This window comes from Eucalyptus grandis, chromosome 2 (genome assembly GCF_016545825.1).
Source record: "Eucalyptus grandis isolate ANBG69807.140 chromosome 2, ASM1654582v1, whole genome shotgun sequence".
In the NCBI taxonomy this organism is placed as follows: Eukaryota; Viridiplantae; Streptophyta; class Magnoliopsida; order Myrtales; family Myrtaceae; genus Eucalyptus; species Eucalyptus grandis.
The window spans coordinates 36,174,600-36,194,808 of record NC_052613.1 but is presented as its reverse complement, the minus strand read 5'-3'; the positions used below and the strand labels follow the sequence as shown (position 1 = coordinate 36,194,808).

General features: G+C 37.2%; 1 protein-coding gene and 1 long non-coding RNA gene across 5 annotated transcripts in view; one reads left to right on the top strand and one right to left on the bottom strand.

The window, feature by feature from the left end:
- The window catches only part of LOC120286322 (putative disease resistance RPP13-like protein 1), an 85,885-nt gene that overhangs the window by 11,067 nt on the left and 54,609 nt on the right, over window positions 1–20,209 (bottom strand). The window lies entirely within an intron of this gene.
- LOC108957542 lies at window positions 14,627–16,955 on the top strand. The gene is made up of 2 exons (XR_001984376.2): window positions 14,627–15,643; window positions 16,801–16,955. It is a non-coding gene; the product is annotated as an uncharacterized LOC108957542 (long non-coding RNA).

The following is a 20,209-nucleotide window of genomic DNA, read 5'->3' as shown; positions in this document are numbered from 1 at the left end:
ATAGTGTGCATAAATGTTACGTAATGCCCATCCATCTCTATTGTTGTTCTTTCCGTTCATTCTCCTAATAATGGCAGACAAGAAGCTGGTTTAAGACTAAAACCTCATCATCCAAAACCTCATCACGGCAGACAAGAAGCTGTTTAGTTAAGGCATTAACGAAGGTTAGGCTACAGAGTTCCATGGTCCCTACCTATCTCCTCTTTCTTCCTCATGTTTGGGTCTTTATTAAGGTTCTAAATTGCTGGATGACAGGTATTAAATCTCGGCCGTTGATAATTACGTATTCCTGTAAAAAGTTCCTGGTGTTTCTTTCTCCATTGATTGCTTGTCGAGGCTCTCCCTCCTTCGTCCTTTTTTGCATTCAAATCTGTTTTGCTTTTCCTCATTCCATATATAAATAAATTTTTGCCCATCGAGCTATTATAAGAATTGAGGAAGTAGAGATGATTTGCATAAAGGGACAAAGTGGATGAACAAGACAACCTCTTTATCCTCTACAATGGTGCATGGAGATGTTTTTATGTAGGGTGGAGAGATTTTTTAAAATTATTTCGTTCATTAATATTGCATAATTTTATCCTGTATTACTTTTTTTAGTAAAATGAATGCCAAAGCTACATAAGGAATACATACTCTTTGAGCTACAATTTCTATTAGGACATTGCTGGGCTGACAGCACAGTTATTCTCCATGAGTAACGGTGCCTTTTCAACCACACAAATTTCAGAAAGAACGTGGACAAAATTTTCTCAGAATTTGGACAGTTTTTTTTTTTTTTTTTTTTCAAATAGTCAATAAAAATTAACGAAAGGGAAATATACTTATGCCTGTGAACTTTTTTTAACAGCTTTGATTAACTATTTAAATGTAAAACTCAATTCTTCATAGTGTACTTGCAACAATATTTTCACATATTATTGATATAAAGAAAGTCATCTTAGTAATCCACATGTGTATTTCACTAATTTAATTACATTCCAAGACATTATCGAATAAGTGAAAAATTATGTATACTACAACCAGTCTCATTGTGTTGTTGAATGTAGACACAATATATACTTATCTAGTTAAGATGTGTTAAATTGAAATTTGACTAGCATGATGAAAAAGTTGGGCTATACAAAATATAAAAAAGTGAAGTGAGGCAAAAAATTTAATCAAACAAATTCAATATACTATACATTTTTAAATAAATTTCAATTTTGGATAGTTACAAAATGATCTTTGAGTTGACTTGGATTGCTTTGGCTCAAGTTGAATTTATCAGTGTTTTAAGTTGTATAAATAAATATTCAAGGGCTAATTTTGGTAATTGTTTCAATTTTGTTAAATGATGAATATAATTTTTTCATGACTGCAAGTGTGAAGAATGTTTTAAATAGTGATGTTGTCAATAGAAATTCTAATTTATTTGTCTTATAATAAAAATGTTTGGACTGGTCTTTCTACATGAAATGTAAATTATTTCATGTTGATAATGCTTTCAATAAAACTCTCTTCAATTCCTTAGGATTTTTCTATTTTCTTATTTATTTAATTTATTTTTTTAATCTAAGTTTGTGGTTAGGGGAGCAACGTTACTCTCCAAGGAGTAACGGTGCCGTCACCTCATCATTATTCTTTCTATTATGTGCACAATCAGCATAAATAAATAAATAAAAAGCTTCCATTCCGGGGCTACAATATTTATACGTGCACAATGACTTGATTTTGGATTACATGGGGTATGTTTTACCATCGATTAAAACCATTTTTATTACCGAATCACGAGGTCACTTGTTTAAGAATATTTGTTGCTATTATTTGCTGCTATTATTTGCAAGATAGTTTCTACAGAATTGGGACTCTATATATAAATATATATGGTTGCGCATGTAGAAAAGCTAAAGGAGATGAGAGATGAGGCTGAAACTTCCTCTTTCATTCAAAACAACGAAGTCTTTTTACAAAAGACAAATACATAACATAAAACATCACTAAAATAGAACCCATAATTATCCATGTTCTGTATAAAGCACTTACTCCGCTAACACCTCAAAACTATGACAACTGACTCCACTAACTTCAATAACTGAAGAACCAAATTAGCAAAACTTGCAAAAAGAAATAACTATTATTTCAACAATCCCTCCCTTAAACTGATGTTTACTAACATTCAGTTTAAAGTCTTGACTGTTTTCAACATGCAAACACCTAGTAACCTTCTGAGCTTCACAAATGACTTCATCTTGAGGGCCTTGGTGAATATATCAACAACTTGATCTTCACTCCTGCAGTAAATTAGATCAATTGTTCCATCATTGTTAAGATCTCTCAAGAAATAAAACTTCACATCAATGTGCTTGCTTCTTCCATGTAGCACATGATTTTTGGAGAGTTTGATTGTTGAGTTGTTGTCACAAAAAATTTTAGTAGCTCTTGGTTATTTGAATTGCAGCTCCTCAAGAATTCTTCTTAGCCAAATAGCTTAACAAGTACTGGCTGTTGCAGCAACAAATTCAGCTTATGTACTTGACAATGTGACAATTGGTTGCTTCTTAAATGACCACGAAATAGCACATGTCCCAAACATAAAAGCATAACTCGAAGTGCTCCTCCTATCATCTTGATCTCCTGCATAGTTACTATCAGTCAATCCTAACAAATTGGACTTTTCACCATTCTTGTAAAATAACCCAAAGTCTATAGTTCCTTGCAAGTAACGAATGATTCTCTTGGCAACTAACAAATGCATTTCTATAGGATTTTCCATATATCTACTGATTAAACTCACATAATACATTATGTCCGGTCTTGTTGCAATTAGATACATCAAACTGCCTACAATTTGTTTGTAAAGTGTACTATCAACCTTCCTCCCTTCATGATCTTTAAATAGCTTTAAGTCAAACTCAACTGGAGTATTTACAGGATTACAATCATTCATCTAAAACCTATCAAAAAATTCTCCCACATATTTCTTTTGAGAAATAAAGATCCCATCATCTGATTGTACCACTTTTATACCAACGAAGTAATGCATCATACCAAGATCAGACATTTCAAACTCATTCATTATAGATTTCTTGAATTCTTCAAACATTTCATCACAATTTCCAATAACTTTTCACCCTTATTGTAAAATAACTCAAAATCTCTAGTTCCTTGCAAGTAACGAAAGATTCTCTTGGCAGCTTACAAATGCATTTCTGTAGGATTCTCCATATATCTACTGATTAAACTCACAGAATACATTATGTTTGGTCTTGTTGTAGTTAGATACATCAAACTGTCCACAATTTGTTTGTAAAGTATGCTATCAGCTTTCCTCCCTTCATGATCTTTGAATAGCTTTAAGCCAAACTCAACTAAAGTGTTTATAGGATTACAATCCTTCATCTGAACTTGTCCAAAATTTCTCCCACATATTTCTTTTGAGAAATAAAGATTCTATCATCCGGTTGTACCACTTCTATGCCAAGGAAGTAATGTATCATACTAAGATCAGACATTTCAAACTCGTCCATTATAGATTTCTTAAATTCTTCAAACATATCATCACAACTTCCAGTAAATATAAGATCGTCAACATACAAGCAAACAATGAGTATTTTCTCTTTATCTCCAATATTGACAAAAAACGTATGCTCATAAGGACATTTTGAAAAACCAACTTTAAGAAAATAAGTTTCAATACGACTATACCAAACCCGATGGTCTTGTTTTAGCCCATAAAGAGCTTTCTTCAATCTATAAATTTTATGCTCATTTCCAATATTAACATAACCAGGGGGTTGCTCGATAAATACCTATTCCTCCAAGTACCTATGCAATAATGTCGATATGGTATCTAGTTGGAAAATAGGCCAAGAATTTTGTGCCGCCAATGCAACCACCAATCTGATCATGTCATGTCTCGCAACTGGAGAAAAAAATTCTGCATAGTCAATCCCATATTGCTGCTTGTATCCCTTGGCTACCAAATGTGCTTTATATTTGTCAACTTTACCATTTTCTTTCAGTTTTGTTTTAAAGACCCACTTTACACCAATGGTTTTTTGTTCATCTGGAAGATCAGATAACTCCAAAGTATCATTTCTTTCTATGGAATCAATTTCATTATCCATCGCTTTTCACCATTTTTTTTTACAGCATTCTCAAAAGTTGTAAGATCATAGTTTGAAACAAGGCAAAATGAGTAATTGAATCTCCAATTCTAGCTACCTCATAATCTTCCATCCAAGCAAGCCCACGTCTAACACGGCGAAGAGATTGAGCTTCTTTTTCATTGACTTCAACGTCTATTGGCGAAATTCCAACAGCTGTAGAAGTCATATTTAATGAATTATTAGGCATACAAGGTGCTGAAATTTGCTCCTATTCAGCATCATTATCATAAAGAACTTGGGTAGGTTGCTGCCTATTTCAATCACAAGTGTTCTCTTCATAAAAAATAACATCCCTACTAGTCACAATCTTCTTTGTTAGTGGATTGAATAATTTATATGCTTTGGATACTTCACTTACACTAAGAAAGACACATTTTTCAGTCTTGTCATCAAGTTTCTTCCTTTTCTCATTCAAGACATGGGCATATGCGATGCATCCAAAGATTCTGAAGTGATCTACAACCAGTTTTCTCCCACTCCAAGCCTCTTCTGGTGTCATATTTTGAACATCAAAAGTTAGATTTCTGTTCAAAACATGAATACTCCAATTTACTGCTTTTGGCCAGAAAGTCTTTGAAACTCTTCCTCTTGCCAATAAGTTTTTCACCATGTGGAGAATAGTTCTATTTTTCCTCTCAGATACACCATTTTGTTGTGGTGTATATACAACAGTAAGCTCTCTTCAAATTACATGCTCTGCACAAAAAGCTTTAAATTCTTTTTAGCAATATTCACCACCACAATCTGTTCAAAGGGCCTTAATGGTCTTTCCTGCTTCATTTTCCACACGAGCTTTGAAGCTTTTAAATGTGGAGAAAGTTTCTGATTTTTCCTATAAAAAGTAAACCCAAGTTTTTCTACAAAAATCATTAATGAAGGTAATTAAGTATCTTTTACCTCCATTAGAAGATGGGTTTATAGGACCGCAAATATTCAAATAAAACATCATTTGCTATCCATGACTTCTTTTTTGAAAATTGAGAACAATGTTGTTTGCCAACAACACATTCTTTGCAGGCTTGGGAATGAATAATAATTTGAGGAAGAACTGTCACCATATTTTTCTATTGGAGGGTCTTCAATCCACCAAAACTTAAGTGACCATAACGAAAATGCCACAGCCATGAGGGATCTTTCTTTTCAGCCATCAAACAAGATTGAATATTTTAATATTTAATGGAAACAATCTATTTGAACTCATAGGAAGAACTGCAATAGCACCTCTAATAGAATCATAAATTTCATAAGCACCCCTCTGAATGGTGATTACATAACCATTTTCTTGTAATTGACCAACACTCAATAGGTTACTTTTCAGGTCAGGAACATATAACACATTAGAGATCGTTTCCACAAAACCATTCTCGGTTCTTATCTTAATATCACATTTTCCCATCACTTTCACTGTAGAATGATCTCCAAAACTCACAATGGAATGAAAATCTTCATTTAGATAAGAAAAAAAAAGACTTACTTCCACTCATGTGGTTACTGCAACTTCTATCAACATATCAAATATTTGAGTCGCACTTCTTTTCATCTTGAACAGCCATCAACAATGTTTCTACTTCATTTTCTTCTACAAAATTTGAACTTTATGCCTTTTCTTTATTATTAGGCGGCCCTAGTATAACATTCATATGCATAATGACCAAATTTATGACATCTAAAACATTCTACCTTAGATTTGTTAGGATCCCGTCCTCTGCCTTTGCCTTGAAATTGGTCATTATTGGCTTTAAAAATCCTACCAATAACTCTATTTCTTCGATCTTCCCTTCCTCTACCTCTACCTCTACCCCTTCCTCTGAAATTGTTGGAATGAGTATTGGTAGAAGCCTTCAATACTTGCTTCTCTACTGTTGAACTTCTGTTCATCTTCTGTTCATGAACCAATAAGGAGCTTTGCAATTCATCAAGAGAGAGCGCATCTATGTCTTTTGACTCTTCAATTGAGCAGACAATATAATTAAACTTTGGTGTCAAGGAACGCAAAATCTTCTCCACAATGGTGAACGTCGTCTATCTTCTCGCCATGGAATCGCATCTTGTTGCTAATCTCCATTGTTCTGGCATAATAAGTAGTGACAAATTCTTCATCCTTCATCGCTAATGTCTCAAAATCTCTTCTCATGGCTTGAAGCTATACACGCTTCACCCTAACAAAGCCTTGATATTTCTTCTTCATAGAATCCCAAATATTCTTGGAAGTTTCTTTGCAAAGAATAGTCTCCAAGATGGGACGATCAATAGTCTGAAAAAAATAATTTTTTGCCTTTAGGTCCTTCAACTTTCTAGCTTCCAATTATGCTTTCTGGGAATCTGTCAAAGTCATGCCTGCTGGTGGCTCTTGAATTCCAGATTCGACAACCAACCAATACTTCTTTGACCGTAAAAAATTCTCCATTAGCATGCTCTAGTGGTCATAATAACCATCAAAGCATGGAATTGATGGTTGAACAAAATTGTCGGTGGCCATTGGAAATATTGCTACTGCAATTATCTCATGAGCGTATCTTACACCTCTAAAACTTCTTTATTAGTATTTTAAAAAAAAAAAAAAAAAAAACTCTCTCACACTTCTTTCAAGCTCTAATATCACCGTTGAAAAGCTAAAAGGGAGGAGAGATAAGGTTGAAACTTCCTCTTTCATTCAGAACAACGAAGTCTTTTTATAAAAGACGAATACATAACGTAAAATACCACTAAAAGAAAACCTATAACTACTCATGTTCTGCATAAAGCACTTACTCCACTAACACCTAAAAATTAGGATAACTGACTCCACTAACTTCAACAACTGAAGAACCAAATTAGCAAAACATGCAAAAAGAAATGACTATTGTTTCAATAGTGCAAACACGCACTGACTGTATCCTGACAAAAATTGTGGGTTGCCCCACCCAAGCCTCCATTGCAACGAGTCTTCCATCTCCCCTTTGGAAATAAGATCTCGATATAAGCCATAAGGTAGAGCATACATATGTTCCCGTGAGTCGAAAGGCTACTTGGTAGGTTGGCTACCAAGACCTAATAGGTTTTTTGTCCATACTTCGGGCATTGCATTTAAGTGTCTATTTAATTGGTTCTTTTTTCAATTGACAGTTTAAGATGGCCGATATCCTCATTGGAAATGAAACTACTGGTAAGTGTTTATGCATATTGTTATTATGTGTTTCTGGATCAATTATCATTCTTTTCCTCCTCCTTATGGCATTAAGTGATTACAAACTCTCTTTTCAGGATTTTGTGCTAGTGGTTGTTCGACCATTGCAGATTATGGGACCTCCTTGTTGGCAGGCCCTATTGTAAGTTTCATAAGCAATGAGAAATTGCCATTGTTCATCCTATTGACAAATCCTTTGACACGCTGGACAATGTACATGTGCCTGAGTGGCAAATTCACTATATTTGACTATTATCATATTCTGCATTATTCAAATTTATATCTATGAATAAACTTGATTAGTTTAGTGTTTGAAAGGGATGAAAATTGAAATAGGTAGTCAATTGTTATTTCTTGTTTTATTGGTTTCACTTTTTAACTTTTATATCTGAGGGAAAAACTTATTTAGTTCTATAATGTGAGAGGAATACATTTATGAACTCATCTTTCATTTCTGTATTTACTAGCTTCTTTATTTGAGATAATTATGCAGAAATTTTCCAAGAGCTTTGAATGATACATGGCTTAAATTAACTTTTGTTGATTGAACATGATATTGGCAAATGGGTTTCATCATCTGTTCTATTGCCGTAAAATCTCCTTGGACCATGCTAATCCGTTGTGGAAAGTGAACTACTAAGGTGATGATAAGGCAAGGCACCTTTAGATATTCTCATTCAGTGGGCAATGGTTATTATAATCAATAGTTTTTTATTTATATAATATCTGATTACTTAGTGCTGCGCTGGATCTGGTTGACATTTCTTCATTTTAGGGTTGTCTTTTGTCTTGTCACCTTAAATGCTTCCACTTGGAACCATCATATAAGTAAGACTCACCCATAAGCTCAACCGTCAGGAGCAAATCAACTTTAATGTTGCCTTTAAATTTGAGGATAACAATATGGGATATTCTCATTCAGTGGGCAATGGTTATTATAATCAATAGTTTTTTATTTATATAATATCTGATTACTTAGTGTTGCGCTGGATCTGGTTGACATTTCTTCATTTTAGGGTTGTCTTTTGTCTTGTCACCTTAAATGCTTCCACTTGGAACCATCATATAAGTAAGACTCACCCATAAGCTCAACCGTCAGGAGCAAATCAACTTTAATGTTGCCTTTAAATTTGAGGATAACAATATGGGATATTCTCATTCAGTGGGCAATGGTTATTATAATCAATAGTTTTTTATTTATATAATATCTTATTACTTAGTGATGCGCTGGATCTAGTTGACATTTCTTCATTTTAGGGTTGTCTTTTGTCTTGTCACCTTAAATGCTTCCACTTGGAACCATCATATAAGTAAGACTCACCCATAAGCTCAACCGTCGGGAGCAAATCAACTTTAATGTTGCCTTTAAATTTGAGGATAACAATATGGGATATTCTCATTCAGTGGGCAATGGTTATTATAATCAATAGTTTTTTATTTATATAATATCTGATTACTTAGTGCTTCTGCGCTGGATCTAGTTGACATTTCTTCATTTTAGGGTTGTCTTTAGTCTTGTCACCTTAAATGCTTCCACTTGGAACCATCATATAAGTAAGACTCACCCATAAGCTCAACCGTCAGGAGCAAATCAACTTTAATGTTGCCTTTAAATTTGAGGATAATAATATGGGAAGTCGAGAGGAAAAGGTTGGCTAAAATTAGGGACTATTTATCGGTGTGGATGTGCTTATACTGATCAAGATTGTAAACGCTTTATTTTACAGATAGTGTTGTATAGCAATTTTTATGCAAAACATGTTTAAATATAAATAGGGTTAACCCTATTCCTGGACTAGAAAAATATGGTGGGTCGGGAACAGGATCCAATGCAAATAGGGTCGGGTACAAAATTCAAAAAAAAAAAAAAATCGGCTATAACAGGGTTGGGTACAAGATCCAGGTCTAGACCCTATTAACCCTGAACCCGATCACTCCTACTAAGCGATCAAAAGTTGAATGGATGCAGCAGTTGTGTGATCAGCTCAATATGACTGATATGAAACAACTGAAGGAGCTTTGAGAAGTCGCGGTCAAAAGTTGAGTCTCTCTCTCTTACCCTTGCGAAACAAGATCTCTCCGTATCCTTCTCAATATTGGTGGTCACATGTATGAAGTCTTAAGGACGGACAAGGCAGTATGATTGACGATTGATTTGGGTCCCTCAACTATCAAGAATCGTACTGCCCTCTACAGCAGCGAGGTCGACATGATACGAAGCTTTAATAATGTCTAGTGACCAAAGGCCAAAAAGCAACTTGACTCCCCCATGGTAACTATTGCTAAAGCCTGTTCTGATGTACCAACATGGAGGAAATCTTGCCGTCCCTTCTTTAAGAGTGTTTGTCTCAGGCCAAGCGGTCAAAAGTTAGATGGATGCGGCAGAGGTATGAACAACTCCATGGGGGGGATTTTTATTTTTTTTAATTTCTTTAGTTCAGTAATATCTTATAATTTTATCATGTATTACCTGTTTATATTATAAATATTGAATGACAAAGCAACATATGAAATATATATTATGTACTTTTTTAGCCAGAATTTCTATTATGTGCACAGCCAAGCCCCCAAAAAAAAAAATTACGTTCGTGGCGATTCAATATTTATACATGCACGATGACTAAATTTTGGATTATATGGGTATGAATATTTTACAATTGATTAAAGCCATTTTTGTTACCGACTCTTTTTTCTTATTTTTTTTTAGTTACCGAACTAAGAGATTGCTTTTCTTAGAATATTTGTTGCTGTTCTTTTGTAAAACTAATTTGTACATATTTGCGACTTGATACATAAAGGGTTAATATCATGAAAAATTCTAGATTTATATACTTATGACAAATTCATATTTTATTAGTGTTCGTTAAATTTTAGTTTCAAATTGTTGAGTTAGATGGCACGGATTTTACCCTCTGTTTGTCACGGGTATACTAACTTGTGAAATCAAACGAAAATTAATAGAGAGTAAATCCATTACAAATATATTAATATCAAGTGCTTAATATCATAAGTATTTTAATTTTGATTTTTCGTTGTATTAATCCATATATAAATATACATGGTTTTTCATCTCATACCCTCACTCTCTCTCTCTCTCCCTATGGAAACAAGATCTCCCCTCGTCCTCTTTAATATTAGCGTTGAGTTGGGTCCCTCAGCTACGACTGAGACCTAAATCTTAGCTTTTCCCGTGCGTGGGAGTTGTACCGCCTTATCGGAACTGGACTCCACCACCATGGTTAACTGTTGCCACACGTGTCCTGATGTACTACTACATGGAAGCAACCCTCCCATCCCTATAGCGTTTATCTCCGGCCAAGCTGTCAAAAGTTGAATGGACGCCGCAGTGGTGCGGCCAGCTCAAGCGACTGAAGGAGCTTGAGGAGTCGTCGGCGAGAGAGAAAAAGAAAAACCGCCGGTGGAGGATTTGAGGACCAGCCATGGAGCAACGGTAATGTGCATTAGCCGTTGGTCAATGTCCAGTATAAGTTCCCATGTAAAATCTCCAACTCAATGCGTTAGACCTTTTTGTGCCTTAGGTCGAAATTGGGGCAGTGGCCGTTCATTCATCTCACTAGCATCTTCGGAAAAGGACCTGGATCTCGCAAACATCATCAATGAAAGTAGTTGCAAGTTGGCCATTAATGCTCTGCTCTACCCCCTACCTATGCTCCATCCTAACTCTAGGAAAGAGGGTTTGCCCAGTGGCCACCTTTCTAATATGAAAGAGGGAGATTGAGGGTTTGAATCCCCACTTTCTTAGAAGGGTTTGGAGTGGAGGCGATTTAGTTTCAGGAGTAAGTTCCCACACCCCGCAAGGAGGAAGTATGGCAAAAGTTTTAAAGCGGCGCTAGAGTAGAGATAAATAAAAAACCGGAAAAAAAAAAAAAAAAAAATCTAGGAAAGGCAACGGTTGTGTATAACGTGGTCCTCCGCTTTCTCCAATGAAAGATGTCTTATTGTACAGCTCTTTAAATGATCAATGAATGATGGTACCGTCTTGCAAAATTATAAAAAGGAAAAAGAGCCATAAAAAATATTATACTTTGTCTAATGTGATAAATTTAATTTAAATATTTTTATGACATAAAAAATCTCAAATTTTGTTCATGAAAGTTATTTTCGTCTTTTAATTTAATGATATATATTTTTGTCTTTTTTGGTTTCCTTTTCTATTTTTTTTTGCCTTTTTTCCCTTTTCTTTCTTCCCTCCCTCCGCTGTGGTTGGCGAAGGGAAGCCGGACTTAGGCGAGGCCACCCTCATCGGCATCCGGTGAGGGTATCTATCCAGCTTCCCTACCATGGCTGGCGGAGGAAAGAGATGAGAAGAAAAAAAAAACAAAAGAAAAAAATTTTAAAATGTGAAAAACGAAAATATCTTGTACTGTAATTTGGGATGAATGTATCATGAGAGTATAAATTTGAGATTTTTTGTGTTATGAAAAGAATTTCAGAGCAAATGTGTCTCGCAGATTTTGAATTTGTTTATGTCACAAAAAAGGGTTTTGGGTATCTTTATCACATTAGATAAAGTTTAATGTTTTTAGTGACTTTTTCTCTTATAAAAAAAGTATAGATTGGAATGTCATGCATGTCAGACTTTTCTTAATATATTTTACATGACCCATTTGTTTAAAGGTATATCTATAATCTGATAAATTACTTGATGGATCAATCTTGTTAACCATTCTCAAAATCATCTAGCTAAATCATATCTAGAAATAGAAAGCGCTGGCTAACATTAGTGATAATAGTGCGACAAATCGACATTTTGACTACCGATTGATTTGATACTCTAGACTTGAACATTCTAATTGCATTATTGACATGATATAGGGCATTGCAAGATCTATCATCATTCAAACACAAAATTGAACATGAGAAAATCACTAGGATTTTTCACTTCAATCAAATGCTATTTTATCAAAAATCAATTTATTTAGATAACCACACACAGCCATAGAAGTTAGGTAGTTTAGATAGTGACTTTGGAAAGGTGGCTTGATAATTAGAATATAATTAAAATGTCACCATATACTTTCAAAGTTCCAATATCAAAGGTTATATCTTTGAAGTCCTTTTCATTTCTTTAAAATTGTTATACTGGATGGGGTAAGATTGAATGTGATTCACAATGGGGATCTACATCTCTCATTTTGTTCTTAATTTTTTATACTTAACACTCTGTTCTTAACTTAGGTTCAAAACTATTGGTAGTCTAATTAATCAAATTCTCGATGGGGAAAATGCTAATCAAGTTCTCAATTAGATGGTATCCGGAAATCATACTTGACAAACCTCTCTAAAAATTATTAAACTGACGTGATCACAAAAATAATTTGAAACAATGCAGTTTGCTTTTAGCTGCTTGTGATAGTGAGACGTGCTACTCTACTAGAAAACGAAGCATGCGTAAAAAGAGGCTCGTGGGCTGTAATTCGACAACTAATCCTCCTCAAGTTTTATGGGACCTTTTATATTCGAAGGCCCAACTAGGCTGTAATTCCCGAATCACTTGAAGCAATGAAAAGAACTTGTTTTGACCCAAAAAAATAAAAATAAAAAGAGCTTATGAATCGTGACGAATATTTTTAGGACATCCATATATTTAAGTTAGAAGTGTCATTTACTTCATTTTTTGCCATACGAAATTACCCCCAACAAATACAATTTCCGTATTAAAATAACGCCCACTTTTTTTTTTTGAAAAAAAAAAGGCATAACCACCATTTTATCTCACAATCTCTCATTTCATCTACATATTTAAGCTGAAAGTATAATTTTTCTAACTTTCACTTTTTAAAGTTACCCTTACAATTACAATTTCCATTTATTGAATATCCACCTATTATGCTTAGCCACAATTTTGTCTCACGATATCATTTTTCTCAAAGTATCTATATTGATCTAGTGCTAATAAGTTTTTGACTTATACTTTTACAATACAAAGATTCTCCTCTTATTTTTAAAATGATATCACCAAAAGCTTTTGAAATCAACATAAATAGGCTGAATGGGTGAATTATGGAAAATATTTAATATCACAAGGAAATTTGATACCTAAACAAGTGAAAGTATTGATCATTCATGTCATGAATATAATCATTATATTTGTGACATCCTGATTTTCAGGTCCTGACTTCGATCGGATAAGTTGGGCTTTTCATTGACACGATTATAGTGTTTTTTTCAAAGTTGGCCACTCAAGAGATAACTAAATTATCTGGGGAAGTCAATAAGAGATTTTAAGGCAAATAGACTAGAGAATTCGACCAATAATTGACTTCTCAACCATGCTCATCTTTAGAGGCTATTACAGCACAGTATAAAATCGATTTGAAATCAGATATAGATTGATTCGAATGAGATGTGTGACCGATCGTGGGTGATTCCACTAAATTGGAAAATTCTCATCGATCGATACTAGTTTGATTTTATTGTCGTTTTAGTACCATGTGTTCATATTTGAATCATCGAGATTTTCACGACAATCGAGAGTCGCCATTGTGTTGAATGGGTTCATTGTGGCTCGAAAAAATCGACCACGGGTCATTTGCATTAAAAAATTTTGAAAATTACATGATAGTCTAGGTCACGCTAAAAACGTGTCGAAGTGAAAATAACCACGAGTTTGAATTCGATTTCAGAAATCGAAAATCATGTCGTGTCATGAGTTATTCTAGGAACGTCGATTCACCTTTCGAGGAATTTCTGCCAAGTTCGGAATTTTTAAGGAAAATCATTGCGGACGATGCGAAGAATGAGTGGAAACTCGATTTGCCAATTTGAAGAGACTTTTGGCATCCGGGGTGTAAGAGAATCGATGAATGAAAGTTGTTTGGGCTTTTTCGAATTCAAATTTGACATCAACCGATTTATTTGTTCAGAAAATCGAATGTTGAGAAAAATAAAGTAGAATTCGGAATCGAGGGAAAATGGCCATTTTTATTGTCAAAGACTTGTTATTTGAGGGAATTATGGTGCAAGAAAGCAAGTGAGGATCACGTGTTTCATCTTGAGGATTTTTGGGGATCAAATTGGATTGAATGGAAGTTGTGAGACCAAGATTAGATTAATATTGAAATCCTGTTAATTTTTTTCCCCATATTCTTCGGTCTTCCCCTCTCTCTCACTCTCCCTCGCGCGTGCTTTCCCTCACCCGACAACTCTCTGCTTGGTCTTCAATTTTCCTTTCTTTTTTGACCGGTCTCGTCTTATCCTCTTTTACGGCTCTCTCTCTCAATCCATTTCGCACGTTCCCTTCTTCCCTTATCCCTTCCCTCTTTTATTTGTTTTTATTCTGCCTTTTGTTTTCTTCAGTTCGGTAAAAGGACTAGCGACCCACCGATCTCTCTCTCTCTCTTAACCCATGCGAGCTGCCCCCACGTCCTCTGGTTTTGTTCCTTTCATTTGGAGTTTCCTCCGAAGCTCTACCCCACGCCACATGGCCGCGCCTCCACTTCACTCGGTCAACACCCCACCGAAATCCCTCCCGGCTTTGGCTTCGTTGACCCGCGCCTCTACTCCACGCCTGCAAAACCCCATCGAAGCAGCATCCGTTTGAAGCAGTATCCGTCCGAAGCTGCTCCGTCTTCGTTATCTCCCCCTGCCGTCTCACGCTGCAGCTTCTCGGTCGGATTGTTGACCGCAAGTTCCACGATTGATGGTCCACGACGCCACCTGGCCCAACGTCCGCGAGAAGCTTCATCTTCGCTGCTTCGTGCGTCTCCAGCCACGACGTCCAGAGAAGCCCAGTGTCTTCGCAGCATCACCGAGGTAGCAGTCTTCATCGCCTTGGTCAGTATTTCCTTGGTCTTCCTCAGCCACGCCAGTGAAGCCCCTACGAGCGCCAGTCCACCGATCCTTCAACAAGCCCACGCACTCCAGTCCATCTTCGCTTGAGTGTGTCTCGGCCCAGCAACAGCACTGACTGCCTTCCATTGATCGTGGGCTCAGCAAATTGAAGCCCAACTCAGATTCAGCTCAAAACTTCAGCAGCTCCTTTGGGCTTTTGTTCAGCCCAATTTCGGCCCAAAAAGTCAGCAGTCCTCAGCCCATTAAATAAGTCCAGCAGTCCAAGTCTTGGTCAGCAGCAAGCCCACGCCTTTTAGAAGCCCAGCAGAATAAGAAGCCCGCGATTTTGAGGCCCAAGCCCGCGAAGTCAGCCCGCTTCAGGCCCAGTCCAATTCAAAAGAAAATCTCAGATTGGATTGAGATTTGTTGGGCCTGTTTTAGGCCCGGGCCAAGTTCACTGACATCGTCGAAAATTTAGATTTCGGCCGCCATCGCGCCATTGTCACGGTGAACCGGTTTCCGCAATTAACCGGTGAGTTTATACTCTAAATTCTGCTTAGTAGGCTAATGACGTTTAAGGGGTGTTTAGATTTATTTTATTAGGAATTAGGTGGTTAGTTAGATTAAATTAGAAATGTAATTATTTAATGAGACATGTTAGGTGGTTAGCATGGTTTAGCTAAGGCCTAACTAAATTGTACTATTTATCTAGAAGGGTTCGGGAATTTCTCCGAGTCCGTATTGGTTATTAATTTAATGATTCTGGCCTAAGTTAGTATTTTTAGAATTTAAATTGATTTATTTAATTAATTTCAGTATTTATTTAATTTTAATTATTTTTCCAGAAATTAGGCCGGGATAGTCGGTGACCGGAATTTCGTGCTGATTGCAACGGTGTGGTTAATTTCTGCAATTGAGTGTTAAATTATGTAAATTGAGTGCTTATTGGATTTTGGTATTTAATTTCAAAGATTGTGAGTTTCCAATGTTTATTAAGAAAATCCCGGTGTCGGGTTTTGACACCGAAAATGGTTTTTAGTACTATATGAAATAGTGGGATTTTAAAAAGGAAGAATATCAATTTTTCGAGGTCAAGTTGATTGTATACCCACACACGAGTAATTTCATGTGAATTTCTAATATGAAGAAAAATGTTAGGCTCACCATTTTAATTGAAGCATTTGAGTGCAATGCACGATGCCCCGGGCCATATTTGAGTGATCGTGTGATGGTTAAGAGAAATCGTCATGGGCTGTTAAGTTGGACGTTATCCCTATTCGGGATACCCCTGAACAACGGGAAGCCGGTCGCAGTTGATTATGGACCCTATGCTCCTTTGGGAAAGCCGTATGATAAAGAAACGTGCCGTGCTAAATGGGGTGAGACGATGCCTGGCAATGTTGAAAGACCGTCGAACAGAGAGTAGGCCGTGTTATATGCCGAGATGAAAACTAGGAATACATAATTAATTGAGTGTGGCGTTTTAGTTATTAGAGCTTATTTATTGCTCATGCTCTCATGTTCTCTGTGATATAAATTGTACTGACCTACATGGTGAATCTAAGACTAGGTAAGTCTCATTGATTGTGTGATTGTGTGATTAGGACACTTCTGGGCATATTTCCCTCCTAATTGGGGTTGAGAGTTTAGACTTGATGATATCACCCTGTTGTGGGACAACATTTCCAGGGTCATCAAGTGGAGGACCGGGAGCCGAGAGGAAGTGATGTGAAGTGTTGGTCAGCTAGGACCAACTCTTTTTGGAAAGTTGGTTTTTGTGGCCTTTTGGTCATAGACCATGTACTTGACATTATGTGAAAATAAAAGCATGTTTGTTCTGTGAATTCGTATCCTGTTTTTTTATCTCGAGATGATTATTGTTAGGGGATTTTTAATCCACTTCTGCATGTGCAATAAAACAAAAAGGGTCAGCGACTAGTCCTGGGAAGTCGCAAAATTATTATCGACCAGAGAGGGATGGACACGCGCTCGGGGTTCGGGGCGTAACAATATTAGAATGTCGCCCTAAGGTATTTTTTTACAAAATCCTCTTTTTGCAAATTGAATGACCCGAAGGAATGCTTTAAAGTGTACAATGACCCCAATTAGCACATTAATTAGGCCTAAATGGAAATTGCTGTGTTGGTATATAAGCCTAATTTACCACATTGGTGACAAGTGGTATGCTCCTTCCCAATTGTTAATTCTGCACACGTGTGTACCACTTTCTAGATAATCATGGAAGAGATAGCCTTCATAAGTAGATTGGTGTTAGGAAGATAAAATTCGTTCAATTGAGATAAGGAATGCATTACTTATTTAGAAAGATTTTAACTACGCAAATCATTTGTTAATTGGCATGGCTTATAAGTTCATCTTTTCGCTTGTGTTGAGGATCCTAATATTTTATGGAATTTTTTTTGTGCTTGAGTACTATGTTTTTCTCATTTTTGCAGCATCATGAGATAGCAGAATTGTTTGTTTGTGACAGGTGTGCTATATAAGGCAGCAGCTGCGCCAAGATTGGGAGCATCGTGTTATGTAGGCTTTCTTTAATATGATCGCGAACAAATGCAAGCCCACTCGACTGCGAGTTGAAAACTAGAGCAAAACTCTCTCGAAGAAAAGGGATCCACATTTAAAGCAAACTTAGCTAAACTATGAGCCGCTATATTACCTTCCTTTCTGTTATTTACACCTTTAACAGGACACCAATACTCTAACCTATTGGAGAGAAGCTCTAAGCACCACTGAACATGAGAATCTAAAAACTTTTGCATCTATCGTTTAGGTTCTAATCCGTACATCACGTGGGAACTCATTGTTGAAATTCCGGCAACTTGCTCACTTCCTTCTATATATACCAGATCAGCTGGGTGATTGGAGGTGATTGCAGTAGTGGTGGCGGCCGCTGGGAAGCAGGCTGTGAAAAGCTATCTCCCAACATGAGACGTGAGGAATTTTCTGAATTGTGTTTTGAGGTTGGATTTGCGACAGTAAAATTCATAACGGGCTTGTTTCGTGGTTTAATGTTTAGTGAAAGGCAACCTGCAAATGCATAATGACCCAAGTTTCAGTTTGTAAGCATGAACAATTTAAAGCCTCTGGTATGATTGTCCGACAATCGCATTGCACAATTCAACCATCAACACACTAAAGAAAATGTCAGCGATAATCAGATGCACTCTAGGCAATTGATCCCACACGTCAATTAATTAGGCTTGTTTGTGGGGAGTGGGAGACGCCCATTAGAAGCTAGAACAGCTCGTAAGCCTGCCGTCTTAGGATGGCAACAGTCCTAAACTGCCTAGATTTCCTCCCCGTAGCAAAAGCCTATGAATAAAAAATTCCAGTAGCCTCACCTGAGCTTCCATGAAAGACGATCCGGATCAGGATATGTCGAACTCAGACAGGTTTTACTCTGAAATCAGGAAAGGATTTTGATGAACGGGCCTAAGTATGTGTATACTGTTCCTGCTTCTTCGTATCTAATCGTCTCACTTTTAAACCCATGAAAATATGGAGGCAACTTTTCCAAACTCCATGTAGAAGCTAATGCTTTCTCAAGATGCTAGAGGTCAAACTGTGACTTTATTGCATGACCGTACTCCTATCCTAATATTTCTCTTTATTTACTTTGCACACATTTCTCGATTCTTTGGGTCTCCACATGATCTCTTGGAATAAGGACTGCACCTTATTTCGCCTTTAGTAATTTTCATTGAGTAAATCCAAAAGAGCACGGAGAACTTGTGGCATGTCTTCAGCAGGACTTTCATGGCCATAGTTGCATGGGAAGTTGATGGATGGACCTAGCTTTAGAGACATGAATTTCATCTCTGTCAGGAATGCTAGCTTCACCAACATTTACTGAAGCGTTAACACTTTTCTCACACGAAGATGAGGTCACAGAATCGAATGGATTCTTGTCTTCATTTCCATTGACAAAGTCCTTGCCATCAGCTACCCCAAGATGCTTGAATTGGGTAATTTTGTCTAAATCAGTCTTAGCCAGTGGTACACTATAATCTCTGTATCTTAGCATCTTCCTGCAGCAACAGAAAACAATGTTGTTGAGAGAAAACAATCTCAGAACTTTTATATCCCACTAACAAGATATTTGAGAAAGACGGGGGCAGAAAATAACAGGAAAAGCCAGAACACAACATTTATATTCCGTTGGTTTCTGAAAATTCCGCCCATAATTTCCTGTCATACTCGTCATAGAGAATTCCCTACGACATACCATAATAAACTGGACTAGTGTGTAGCCAAATGAACAGCATCTGCCCTTAAATGGGATGTTGTAGGTAGTGAGGAAGACCTTGAGATGGGAAGTATTAAGAGGTTTAGCCAAGAGGATGACCTTGGCTCTGACATTAACAAGAGGATGACCTTCCACCGGAAAATCAGTAATGTTTCATCCAAAGGAAAGCGATCATAGGCATAAGAGGAGTCATCATTTCCACATGCTGAAACGACTTCCCTGCCCCCATTCTCATCATCATGTTCTTGGCGACGTACTATGTCCCCACACCATAACTTGGGGAAAAGTGCCAAAAAGTCCTAAACCTTTTGTCATTGTGCTGATTTGGTCTTAAACCTTTTTAAGTTGTGCCAATTCAGTCCTTTCTGGCCAATTTGGCCGGATTTTTGACTGGTCGCCGGCCGACTGACGTGGATAACTTTTTATTAATATTTTAATATATTTTGAATTTTTTTATTTTTATTTTTATTTTGTTAATTTTGTTAATTTTTTTATTCTGCTCTTCTTCCTCGGCTCGACCGGCCGAGGCGACGGCCGGGCGAGGTCGAGGTCGACCTCGCCGGCCACCTCGCCGGTGGCGCGGGGGCGACCTCGCGATCCGGCGAGGGCGAGCCTCGCCCCCCCGCGCGAGGCCGCCCTCGAGGCGGGCGGCGAGGCTCGCCCCTCGTCGGATCCGGCGAGGGTCGAGCCTTGCCCATGGCCGGCGAGGGCGAGCCCGCCGGCTGCCGGATCCGGTGAGTGAAGGGGTTCGAGCAAGGGAGAGAGTCGGAGGGGGTAGACCGGCGGCCACCGCACTGAGCCGCGGCCGTCGGCCTATGGCCGCGCCTGGTT